The 14,102-nt window shown below is 36.2% G+C and overlaps 1 long non-coding RNA gene across 1 annotated transcript in view; it reads right to left on the bottom strand.

Annotated features, from left to right (window-relative positions):
• LOC421675 overlaps positions 1 to 10,641 on the bottom strand; it is a 36,750-nt gene extending 26,109 nt beyond the window's left edge. Inside the window, exon 1 of the long non-coding RNA XR_006938734.1 lies at positions 10,520 to 10,641. This is a non-coding gene — a long non-coding RNA (uncharacterized LOC421675). The remainder of the gene's footprint in view (positions 1 to 10,519) is intronic.
• Positions 10,642 to 14,102: the final 3,461 nt, after the last annotated feature.

Raw genomic sequence — 14,102 nt, 5'->3', positions numbered from 1 at the left:
GTACTTCTGAATGTTAACTTATTTTGAAGAAGCACTAGAAATTTCAAAAGCAGTTGCAGTTTAATTTCCTGGCCAGAGCAAAATAGCAGATAACTTGTATAGACCATAAAACATTTCACTAGTCATGCTTGACAAGCAAGACATGATCAGTTTCTTGTGCTTGGTTTGCCCTATTGTTTTGAAATGAAAATGAGGGAAGAATCGGATGTGATGGTGATATGTATATACAAAGAAAAGAAAGGGCAGACACTCAAATTTTTCAATTCAGTTACAAACCATAGATAAACATAAAACTGAATTTTCATTTGTCATAAATTTTCTTTGTAAAAAGAAAATAATTTGCATTTAAAAGGGAATAGATGATGCTATTCTGTTCCTCTGTGACATAAGGGATATCATGTATCCCTTGGGCCTCACACCTGCATAGCAAGAAGTGATGCACTTCTGTGATGTAATAAGGGCCTTCCTACTTTCAGTGCTTTGTAATAAAAGTCAGCAGTAATTTATTAGCCTTGAAATGTAGGCTAAAGTCTAAGATTTTATAGAAATAGTTGTGTTTTTCTTTCATTCCCTACTCATATATTGAATGGTAGTGTAAGTACAAGCTGTACAGAAGTGTTCTAGCTTCACCCATGTGGCATGAGGCAAGCCATTTATAGTGTTTTCTAAGATTATAGACAAATACCCCACCATTACTCAATCCCATACTGTCTTTTGAAATAGGCAGTGAGCTATTATAATGCAAATGGTTGATAATTTATTAAATATCATTCACAGACAAAAGTGTTGTTTTTTCTCAGAGGTTTCCCAGAAAGACAGTGAAAACAAATTTGGCTCTAATCATGCCTCTTACTTTGAACATGGATTACACAGCTTTTTGGTATATGGATAGGGTAAGAGATCTTCATGCTCATTTGTTTATCATTTTATACTAGCAGAAGAATAAAAATATTCTTAATCATTTCCTTAAAGCATTTTCATCTACAAGTTCTTGCTTTTTGCTCTTCCACATTTCTGAAGGAATTTTCTAGGATTAACCACTTCACCATAGCCAGGTGAAATTTTAACTGCAGTTTAGAGTTGCGCTGTAGCAAATGGAAAATGTTGTGTTAGTGATTTTTGTCTAGCTTGTGAACTACTCAGTTTTAATATAAATAAATTAGAAAACATTTTCTATGGAATCCTATGCTCCTTCTGACCTCTGCTCCTTCGCTGTCCTTCTCCCCTCCTCTCTATTGCTCTACTCCACTATTTGACCTGGCTTTGCAGACAAGGCTTTGCACTAGTGGACAATGAGTAACAGTACTGGTAACACTCTTGCTATGACTGATTAACAGCCACAGCTCTGCTTCAGTGCTGGAGACTGAAAGAACTGATAATAAACACCTTGTTCAACAGCTGAAGGCCAAGTGAGCATTCACCCCCAAAAAAGCAAGTTAAGATCTATGAGTCATCATCTTACCCCATAAATAGTGAGCAACCTTAAAGTCCCCTTTAAGCTTTCCTGCATGGCACCTGGCTGCATGACAGCATCTCCCTTCAAGTAGGGACACCTACTGAGGTTATGTCTGTGCAGAGATCCCTTACACCTTAATGTCAAGAAGCCTTACTAATACAGAGCCTCTGTAATTGCCCTTGTTAGCCTCTCTAGGATCAAATCTTAGATTGGTGATTTTAGGCTTTGTTAGCCTTACTAATGTTATATCTTAGATTGATCGTGTACATATAATCCCTTAGTCACAAACTATTGACCAAGTCTGGGATTAGGAATAGATCTAACCTCACCTAGGCTCCTTACCTTTGTGGTTCAAGGAGTTTAGAAAGCAAGAGGGGGTCCTCTCTGAACCTCGTAACTCCATGGGAGGGCCTCCAATATAAGTGTGTTAACCCTACTCTCTATGCAGCAAATACCCATGTGTATGCAGTCATCTCAAAACATGTTAAGTAACTGCCATTACATTTAAGTAATAAATGTTATCAGAGCAATATGTTTAGCTGGTAAAAATGTGGCCCCTACTCATGGCATTTATAGGCTCACTTTGCACAGCCTAAGCAACTATGCAGATAATGTCCAGTCAGGAAACACAAGTGACACTCCAAAAATATTACCTATGCGCAAACTGTAAATTGAGCCTTGTTTATCTGAAGAAGCTTAATTTATGGATATATTAGAGTATTTAGCCAATGTTCAAGTAAACAAAACAACAGAAAAAGCCTAAATTTTAGATCTAAAGTTAATTATTTTCAAATAATTTGAAATTGACATGATTTGGCTGTCTTTACTTCCAGTTTTTTCTCGTTTACTGGAATTCATCAGGCATATTTTTATTGTCCATGAGTATACTGAGAAATGCTAGATATGTTAGTAACTAACAGATTCTCAGCCACCTTTTAACTGGTACTCAGGATAAAATCTTTTATTTTCTAAAATTTTATCTTTTTGAGTCTTGTTTTTTTTTTTTTTTTTTTTCTTTTTGTAGTTATGGAAGAACATCTGCCAGCTTCTTATTTCATGACTTTTCTTAGCACATGCGTAGTCTAGACCTTTCCTGTGCTCTGAATTCTTACAGTAATTTATTTTATTCAAAAAAGTCATTTTGTCCCCCCTTTTTTTTCTAATCTGTTCTGTTTCCCTTGTGCGTTGTTGTCCTGCAGGGTATCTTTAGTCAATGAGAGCCCTTCCCTTTATAGGATGTGTCAGCCTCAGACTCAACCTTTCTGGACTACTTTAGACTTAACATGTATTTAATGTTCTAAGAAAGTCAGAACAGGAACAAGCTATCTGCTTCAAAAAATAGTACAGATTTCAAGCCTGAACACCTACTCAGTCCCAACAAATTCCTGGGTTTATATATATGATAACAGAATAAGGAATTGAAGGTTTAGTCTTTCACTGCAGAATACCTTAGTCAATAAAAGTTTTTACTGACAAAAAGATTCTAGTTTTCTGCGTTATTTAACTACCAGTTTTGAGAATTTTTGAGCACCATCAGTGAAGCCACTGGGAGTCAATGAGATATCTCTGATGGTTTATTGAGCTAATTATTATGTTTACCATGATTATGGAACTGAAAAAAGACTCAAATACTGTGCATAAACAAAACAAAGTGTAAGGATTGCAGTTATTTGTCTTCCTAATCAAAATCTCCCATTTGGCCTCTTTGTTACAAGTTTAATCATATAAAGTCTTAATGCATGTAATTCCTTGAGTCATGGGGTAGTTAAACTGGTAGACGATAGCCTTCTCCTAATGGAGACCCTAACTGGGATTTTCAGATGTGCCTTGGGGTTTGGTTTTGTGTGATAGAAATTCTCTGAAGCAGCATTGGCTAATTAAATTTAAAACCATTAGACCTCCAGGAGTTTGATTTAAAGTCATTGAAATCAGAAGGTTTATAGAGGTATACTTTGACTTAACGTCATATGACTGTATGAAGGCTAAATGGATTTGGATACTAAAACTCTTTAATCACAGATTCGTGCAGTTCTTTGAATCCCACAACTTCCCCATTTGGTGAGAGAGAGTGCCATCCACGAGAAAAGATGAAGGGAAGTTAGTGTAGCGAATCCAGCCATGCCATGAGCTGTTAAAAGAGACTGATCATTGATCCAAATATGTTCAGATTTAGAGACATGACATGCATTAATGAGAATATGAGCACTACAAATCTGATCTCTCTCGTCAGTCTAGTCGTATTTTCCTGAAGTTCTGAATGACACTGTTCAACCTCATTCCTGTCTCTATTTTTAAATACATTGCTATTAGATCACCCATTTTTAAATCTGTAAAGATGTGTTTTGGAAATAGTTTTCAGTTCTGTGCAGATGCCATCTGCATTGCATAAATTATTTTTTTTTCATTCTCTCCTTCTTTTCATGGTCAGCAGGTTTGCAAAGACTGCAAGAGGACCCCAGTGTCTTAGAGAGTACTTCTGAACCCAGTTTGGCTAAATTTTAATTATGGTTTGTGCCTGTTATTATAGATGGAGTCCCACTAGAGATTGCATTCCATCTATTCATGATCCATTATGATCTACTTGCGATGCAAACTCACTTGAGCTCTGTAGTGAAGTTGTGTTCACAATGCCTACGAGTGTGGTTAATGTTTAATATCTCACCCAGGCAATAAGACTGAAAACAAAATTTAAAAGGTTAATCTATGGTTTCACTGTATCATCCATATTCATCTTGCAGAAAACTCCTAGCTGCTGAATTATAACTTGTGAGCAGAAAATTGCATGCAGGTGTTTTACATTTTAGTAGTAAAATAGAATGTCTTATTACTTGGGTTGTATAAGTTGTTTGAAAGCACAGGGTTTGAAAGACTAAGAGACAATTCATTCTGAAATATTAACATGCAATAAGAGCCCTGTAGAACTGTCCTGGAAGAAAGCAACTCTTATTTTTGTAGAATTTTATATCACAATTCTCCATCACCTACAAAGCAACGGTCAGGAAATAAAAGAGAAATCAGAATAGTATTAAATACAAAGAGGGTTCATAACCTGATAAAGTAATTTTAGTTGAAAAATTTAGTTGGAAAAAGGTTTAATAAAGCTATTGATTGTTCTTAACTGTAAACCTCCCTTGAGAATGTAGAAGCTGAAAACTATTTTTTTCTCTTTTTATAACTGCAATAAGACAAAGAATCTTAAGCAACAAAGTTCACATTGTTTCGCCAACAGAAAGTAAATACACACTGTTCCAATAAAAACCTGATACAAACAGAGGGTGTCACAAGGGGGGTTTCATGTTACTTTTAAAAGCTACCAAGGTTGAATGACTCTACACACATAAAATGTGAATTTTCTTTTTATTTTAATTTTCATGTTTTGTTTTGTTTTGTTTTAATTTTCTTTCATACTTATATAGCTTTTTGTCAACTGCTACTGGAACAAGTACTATGAATCCACAAGAAAAGCAATGAAGAAACTGCAGGGCACTTTAGTTTATATCACACTATGAATAAAGACATACGCTATTACAAGGGAAAACATGAAAGTGTTTACAGGAAAATTAGTACCATAAAGGTAACATTAATTTAGCAAGTAATGTCCAAAAGCAAAAACAGAAGACAACCAGGATAAGCATCATACAACTAATTTTTCCAGGTCTAAGTTTTCACCCCACACTCTGTACCTTCCCTGAACATCACCGGTGCTTGAGAAGGTCATGTAGTGGCAGCAGTAATGAGAATAGAATGGATTTTCATTATGCTTCCTAGAAAAATTTTCTTCATAGGTGATTCTGAATGTTAGGTTATGATAAAAATGAGATGAAAACAGTTGATAGACTTAGGAATCCTTAAAGATACTGAAGCCGAGAGCTCTGTTCATAATATTATCCATGGGTATTTTAATAGCTATGTTACGCATATTATAATTTTATATATGAATTTTACACATAAAAACACACATATGCATGCATGTTTATACACACTTGTATATATAACTTCATTATATTCTACCATATATAACATATCACGTATAAATAATGTTCCATAACATTATCTATATAATGTAACACAAACAGGTAAGGGGATGGACATAGAAATGCATATATGTACCTTTTTATGTAGGTACCGTATTTGTAACATTTGACATCTTGGCCTTCAGTTATGGTTTGGGTGTCTACGAAATTTTCAGTCAAAGCCTTTTATTTGGAAAAGATTTGGGTCTGCACAGAATTAAAAAAAAAAATGTTAACATTACCACTGGGGACAATCTTTAGTTACTTGGCATTTCAGCAAGAACTAAACTGGAGCACACTTTGAAACAGCCAAGACCAAAGTGGGAGACATCAGGCACACCACTGGCCTCAAAAGATTTCCAAATGAGGAGCAGTTACAGTAATTGTAACTTTTTCCAAGAGGTAAAAGTCAATGAATCCAAATTAATGAACTTCCTGTTAAGCTTAAATGGATTGCATTCAGAGACCTTGGATTTAAGGTCTCTGATTATTAAAATGCACGTAAACAAAAAGGAAAAGAAAAAGAAACAGCAGGAGATTTAAAAAATATTGCTATAATTCAAATGTTTCCTGTGTGTTCAGGCAGATTCTTCATTCCTGAATTTCTGTGTCAAATTGCTGCCGTTACCAGCTTGTTGCTACTGAGAGAACACAAGAATAGTACTGTGAAAAAGGTGATGGAGCAAGCTCCGTACATCTGTTTGTCTCTGGAGACCGGATTGCTTATATCAGCAAGGGAAAAATGAAACTGAATATATTGTTATTCAATGTGGGTGCCTGCCAAAACCCAATACAATTTGGTTAATTCTTTCCTCCTGATACAATTATCTGTTTAGCTCAAGAGTAATCATATTCATTATAATTCTGGACATCTCCTCAATCTATATTAATCACATGGATAATATTATTTAAAACACGGAGCTTACAGAGTCATATAACCAGTAAAGGAAACACATTATCCTTAGGCTAATTGCTCAAGCAAGCAAATTGTGCATTTGTATGTATCATTTAGATTCTAATTCTGTTCACAACATAAATACTCACTAATTGGGCCTAAGCCATCCTTTCTGTAGAAGTTCCCACACATTCTTAAAAGGCAGAAGTTTCTTCCATGTAGATAAAAAAAAAAAAAAAAAAAGTTTATTTATCTTTGGATATGTATAATTGCATAGTAATTCTCCCATCACTGTCTGTGCTCTTTTATCATAGAAGCATAGGAAAGGAAATCTGTATGCACATAGACTGAGTGGTATCCTGCTTCATAAACTATTTAAATATCTAAGCAGAGACTGCATAAGAAAGGATGAATGGCAAGAGATAATGAAGGTATAAGGTAAAACATGAAAAGCTAGTTGTATCAGTCATAACTGATAAATCAATTACAGAGACATATGGATACATTTGGCTGGTTTTGTAAAGCCTTTAACTTTATGGATTTTAGCCCCGCAGTGAGGATTAATCTAGATGCTTTTTGAGAGCAGAGAGATAGAACATCTTCTCTTGAACAAGAAAGAACAGCTGATTTATCTGTATACTCTGGCAAAACTTAGAGAAAATAGGCAAAAAAAAATCTTGGCATAATAAACTAAATATATATACATATATATGCTCAGCCTGATAATGTTTCGTTCTGTTTCAGATCTGGCAGTTGAAACTCTACTTCATAACACATTTTATGCATAATTTCTATATCAAGTAAGTTTATGAAATACATTATTGGTAAGCAGGAATTTAATGTCTGCTTTGGAAATCGATCAGGCTGTACGTAGAGAAGTGTGGAACTCTGGAACAGACAAATTAACACTAGCAGATTCACTGAAATCAGATCAAATCTAATCTAATTCAGGATATGTTATCAAGTGCGAACAGGTGCTGGGAACAAGATATATAGCCATTTCCACCATCAGGCTTTTAATTGTATAAAAAGGTCTTGGCTTGTGACCAGTCACATAAAGAAAATGGCTTGTGTGTTCTCAAACTAGTAAATGCTATACTAAACCTACCTCCCCAAACATGACAGGTAATCTGAACAGATGAGATGGTCTGCTTGGAAGAGCTGTCTATTTCTATGGGGTATGACAGAGCCTGGTGCTGTCTGCTTGTACTTCTTATCCTGATAGTTAAATGATCCTTCAGCACAGGATAAGAACCATTCTGAAATGTTCTTAAAAATGTATTCAAGTTCCTTTGAAGCTTGCAGTAGTCCTTCTGCTGACTTAAACAACTTGGGCTTGGCTCTGCTAAGGATAGAGAAAGAATAAGAGAAGCAAGTAAAATAAACTTGCAAAAAACATGTTGGTTCTGATCTAAAAATAAACAATATATGTAATATACAGCAAGTATGCCCCAGTCCACCCAGTGAAACCATAAGCCAGCACTTAAGCCAGCACTTCATGGCTATTTCCAGATCTGACCTAGTACATCCATAAGGCATTTTTGCTGCACCTTGTGACCTTGGTGTCTTGTGTAAAATTAGAGATTCCTTCTGGCCTATATTTGTACTGTAAGCATGCTGTAGGTCATACATGCTGTTAGTATAAATTCTCCCCACTATCCATTGCTGCTGAAGATGTCAAGTTAATCAGCTGCTTTCATCATAAATATGCGAGAGTATCCCTGGTACTTCTGGCTTCTCCCAGTATGAGCTGCCCATTGCAAAATGACTGCTCTCTCTTGTAAAAAATCTTATAGAAGTAAAAGATTAGGTAACCATCTGTATAAAATAGTATTTGCTTCACTAGGATTGTTTTCAAAACCTAGACTGTATTTAAACAAACAAACAAAAAAAAAAAAAAAAAAAAAAAAAACAGCAGCACATTAAAACAGTGCAAATTGTCCAAGGTTGATCTAAACGCATTTTCTGAGGGAATAAAAGCTAATTCTGCATTGCACATACCTGGCCTGCAAACTGCAGTCACAGAATTCCTGGGCTATAAGCAAGATTCTGATTTCAGCTACAGCTGTTTCTGACTGTGCATCTGTTCTTTTTTTCTTTTTTTTTTTTTCCCTAAAAATTACATTTTACCGCATGTTGGAGCAGAAATTAGGAACAGTAGGGTTTATTACAGTTTACAGTAGGGTTTATTATCCAGATTGTATTAGATATCACAGCTGTTTTTGAATGGATATGTGAAACAGCCTCAGTTCTGCCTTCTCCAATGTGCTTTATGGATATAACAATTGAAGTGGAAAGCACAATTGGTAGTTCAGACATCAAAGCATTTTGCTGGCTATTAACTTCATGGGACTTTCTTGTACTTCTAAAGATAAATCTTTCCCTAATCAACCTCAGTGTCAGGAAGCAGTTCTGGGAGCTACAGAACAGAGAAAGGGAGGAGACAGAAAAGAGATGCCGGAGATATACAGTGGATTTCCTGTTTCCATCGCTACTACTTTGCATACACATATCATGCATGCCTGTTCCGTGTATTGCTACTATGTACACAGTGAATACATTTTAGACAACAGACATAGAAATATTGATACAAAACCTGAGGGCCAGAAAGAACCTCCAGCTTCTCTGATTTACAACACATTCTGAGTTTCTCCCAGTTATTCTCATATCAACCTCAATAATTTGAAAGTGACAAAAAGTTTTCCCAGAAAGTATTCAATCTCCATTTGAAGACCTTAACCAATAATAACCATGATAATAAAGTACTGCTTTTTTAATATTTATTGCTTATCTTTGTAGCTTGTAAATTATGGCTTTCATAAAAATGTACTTAATTTCTCATTTAAATTATTCAGCTTTGATTCCAGATCATTGACTTTCTTCACATCTTCTGTTTCTGTGGGCTAGAAAATATTTTCATTGTTCTATTCTTATGTCCTTCTGAAGGTATTAATACAACTGAATCAAGCCATCTCTCACTCTTCTTTTTTATATACTGAACAAAATCAACTCTTCCATTCTTAAAAGAAGGATATATGTTACAAAACTTTCATCACTTCTAGCCTTTAACTTCACTACATGCAATTCTTCCAAGACCCTTCTGAAAATATGGATTACCATGGCATAAAGTACTCTCCTCTTATAGAAACAAAGCCACTTACAAAGGTAAAGCCACATTTGTACCTGATAATTACTTGTTCATGTCAAAAATCTTGACAACACTGGACTTTTTGCTACAACATAACACCGTGATTTTATCCTCAGTTACTCACCACTCTGTAAAATGTATCTTGCCATTAAAAAAGTATAGAAGTAAATACTGCATTTGCATCTGGTAGTGTTCATACATCTTTTTTTTTTCTTTGGATGCTATTATTTAACAAAATTTGTAGCTATGACTGTCTGATCTTTACTATTTACCACTCAGTGTACATCTTTGTGCAATGTGTACACTGTTGTTTTGTTTTAATCTTGATTATGGATCAAAATAATGAATCACATGCTAAAAAGTGCTCCTTGAGAATCCTCAGTGGAAATTCCAGTACTGAGAATTTCATTTGCTTGTTATTTCTTATTAATAACAATGTTTGAGAGCTCCAAGTCAGCTCTCATCTAATTATCACATGCATAAGTGTAAGTTTTTAATCTGAAGGTCAGAAAGTAGAGACAATACATATACTTCAATAACAGAAATACAGGTTTGGGGTTGTTTGCTTGTTTGTTTGCTTTTTCTGTTTCTGTTTTTTTGCTGTTGTTTTTCTTTCTTCATGGACTGCTACATTGTCTGCCATTGATAATATTCTCTTCTATTACTCCTACATGGATTGAATCTAGATTGATTCTCTCTCTTATTACTGGGCATACTATGATTCTCCAGGCAAAATAATATCTGGTCTTCTGTAGGTGTAAAACATCATTTGATTCTGGTGTCATGACAGCCTATCTATAGAGAAAGATTAGGATTGTGAATCAGTGTAATATAAGCAATAATAGCCAGCATGGAACATTACCTTTCTAAGTCATCAAACATACAGGAGCTGGGAAAGCTAGCACCAAACATCTCACACTTTGCACAGTCTTGCACTTCACAATGTATCTTTATAATTGCTAAATCTCTGTACCAGTAAACACCCCACAGAATTTAAATGTACTCACTGCGACCTTCAGCCCTGAATATTTATGAAGTCTGTATCCAAACCTTGAAGTAACATCACGTTTTATGCCTGCAAACTTTGAACACAAGTTATTTTGGTCTTTAATTTTGTTGCAACCCTACCAGTCAATTACAGCTTTTGAAACAAGTAGAATGTGTATGCTTAGTTATGTTGCTATGGCTCCCTTTGTTATGCTGAATAAAACCCCATGAAAAGCATTTGCCTTCTGCAAAAAGAAATCTATCTTTTCTTTTCCTCACCAGAAGATTAATCTTTGTGATATTTTAGTCCCTTGCTGAGAACACTGTCTTAAAGTCACAGACAATTACAGAGTTGCATGGGAGAAAATAACAAAAAACTCATGTGGTTGTTCTTAAAACAAATACAATTTCTTATTTAAAAAAAAAAAAAAATCTGTGTTGCAGTGTAGCAAAGATCATGTCATCATGTTAACAAAAACAAGAAGAATCAGTCAAAACAGAGGATGCTACTTAGTAATTTATAAAGATATATCAAGATCTTATATGTAGTTTTCTTTTTTTTTTCATTTACAAATAGAAGAAAAGAAGAAAATAACTGAAATATTGGAGCAGGTACAATATAATACATACATTTTCTAATTGCTTTTGCTTACACATTTCACTATTTGAAAAAAAGAAAAAAATCAGACAGCAGTTGAGGAAAACCTTCAAGTATTTCAGGTTTTCACCCAAAATTGAGCTATGAAAGCAAGACAAAATAGGATATTTTTTCATACCCAATGCTATGAAAGCAAGACAAAATAGGCTATTGTTTCTATGTAGTATTTTGTGTCACCGTATGACATACTTAGCACTGATATAATCTAAGTCCTTAACTCATAGACTAAGGAATAATACTTGCAAAATGTATACATCTCAGACCACATACTAAAATTGCAAATCGTGGTGCTTTGTGGCTCTACTGAAAATATAGGGATGTAATTTTTGGCATAGAATGGTTTGAGTTAGAAGGGACCTTTAGATCACCTAGTTCCAACCCCCTGCTGTAGGCAGACACCTCCCACTAGACCAGGTTGCTCAAAGCCCCATCCAGCCTGGCCTTGAATATATCCAGGGAGGGGGCATTCACAACCTCTCTGGGTAACCTGTTCCAGTGTCTCACCATCCTCACAGTAAAGAATTTCTTCCTAATATTTTGTCTAAACCTACCCTCTTCCAGTTTAAAGCCATTGCCCCTTGTTCTGGCTTTACACGCCCTTGTAATAAATCCCTGCCCAGCTTTCCTGTAGGCCCCTTTCAGCTGCTGGAAGGCTGCTATGAGGTCCCCCAGAGCTATCTCTTCTCCATGCTGAAGAAACCCAATTCTCTCAGCCTGTCCTCATAGGGAAGGTGTTCTAGCTCTCTGGTCATCTTTGTGGCTCTCTTCTGGACACATTCCAACAGCTCTGTGTCCTTCTTGTGTTGGGGACACCAGAACTGGATGCTATACTCCAGGTGGGGTCTCACAAGAGCACAGTAGAGGGACAGAATCACCTCCCTCAACCTGCTGAGGACACTTCTCTTGATGCAACCCAGAATATAGTTGGCCTTCTGGGTTGCAAGCATACATCACTGGCACATGTTGGGTCTTCCATCATAAGACACCCCCAGATTCTTCTCCTCCGGTCTGCTCTCAAGCCATTCTCTGCCCAACCTGTATCTGTGCTTGGGATTGCCCCTACGCTGGAACAAGACCTTGTACTTGGTGTTGTTGAACTTTATGAGGCATGGGCTCACCTCTCAAGCTTGCTCAGCTCCCTCTTGTGTTTCAGCTGCAGCACTCAGCTTGGCATCATCTGCAAACTTGCCTAAGGCATGTTTGATCCCACTGTCCATGTCGCCTACAAAGTTGTTAAACAGTGCTGGTCCCAACACTGAACCCTGAGGAACACTACTTGTCACTGGACTCCACTCGGACATTGAGCCTTTGGCTGCAACTATGTGAGAGCACCCATCCAACCAATTCCTTATCCAGGAAGTGCTCCTTCCATCAAATCCATTTTTCTCCAATTGGGCAGCCAGGATGACATGTGAGACAGAATCAAACCTAGCAGCAGCTCAGCACCACACAGCCATATTGCTCATTTCTCTTAAGTAGGATGATGAAAAGAATTGGGATCAAAGTAAAACTTTTGTGTTGAGATAAAAGCCATTTACAAAGACAGGAGAGAATAGGGGAAAGAAAAAAGCAATTAGAATCATATATATATATAGCACTACAGCGTAATTAGCACCCACTAACCAATGCACGGCAACAGCAAGACAGCCCACCAACAACACAAGGTCTTACCAATCACCGAAGTGGCACTAACACCAACAACACTTCTCTACCAACTCTCTACAGCTTTATGGCTTTCTTTGTGATATCACATGCTATAGAACAACCACCTGGCATAATTCAGACACCTATGCTGGGTCCACCACATTCCCTGCTGTTGCCTTATTCAGGTAGCTCTTCCCCACCAACTGTTTTTCCCTTGCTGAGTAACCCTACTGGTATTGGGAGGGCTTCCATTGCTTAGCAGTAACCAAAACCATGAGTGTGTTATTAACATTGTTTTAGCTAAAATCAGGACAGAGGTAAGTCAAGATTTTATTAGGGAAGGCTGTAATAGAACAGCAGAAATCAGTATAATTAAGTGTAGTCCAATATTCAGACTTGCAGTTAGAGGTGGCATTAAGTATTATTCATGGTTTAGTTTTATAAGCTTTGTTTCCTCATTTCTTTCAGCTCTACACAAGCATGAGAGACTTTCACTTCTTACCTTCATGTTAGATATAAGTCATCATGGAATCCAGCCTGGCCTGGGTCACACATACCACAGCATGCAGTATTTGGGTCTGGAGTTACTGTTTTGAATACTCACGAGTCTTGTTTAGCTCAAACAAGAGGCCCAGATGTGTGTTAAGTCCATGCTGGCCCCCTTTTCGTCAAGACAGGAAGTAATAATTAATTCAGACAGCTTTTTGTGCCTTAATACTTTTTTCTTCCATAAATTCAGCTGCTATTCTCATGACCTTGTATTCATGATGTAAATAACTAGCAGCAGATTTCTACAAGGGATTAGAAAGTTTTAGATGATGTCAGTATATCTGTAATTACAGTAAAAGAAGCCCTCGCAAATAAAAGGGTAAGCAGTAAGGCATTCACAGCTTTTTTATTTGTAAACATTTATTTATTCTGAGAAATCTGTGTGAGGCTGTGGGATGGTGTGATGTAATTTTCATGTCACATGGAAATATTTAATGGCTCAGATTGTGACCTAGTCCTCAGATGTTCATAATAATGACTTCTAAGAAAATAATATGAAAACCATTTGGGGATCTTCCATCATTAAAACCAAATTAATCATAATAAGTAGCTATTTAATTTCCTCTGAATTGTCCACTTTTTTCAGTTACATTCAAAAAGATATGAGGAATTTAAGCCAATAATTTAATGAATACAGTTCAGAAATCTAACAGCTTTTTAAGGAGTGGCAGAGGGATCAGAGGGTTTTATGGTGATTACTCTGACTTAGGGCTCTATTTGGAGAAAAAGGAATAGGAGAGATTTCAGCCAAA

The sequence above is a fragment of the Gallus gallus genome, chromosome 3, assembly GCF_016699485.2.
Source record: "Gallus gallus isolate bGalGal1 chromosome 3, bGalGal1.mat.broiler.GRCg7b, whole genome shotgun sequence".
Classification (NCBI taxonomy): Eukaryota; Metazoa; Chordata; class Aves; order Galliformes; family Phasianidae; genus Gallus; species Gallus gallus.
Note: the sequence above shows the minus strand (reverse complement) of the source record. Positions and strands in the feature narration are given on the sequence as shown.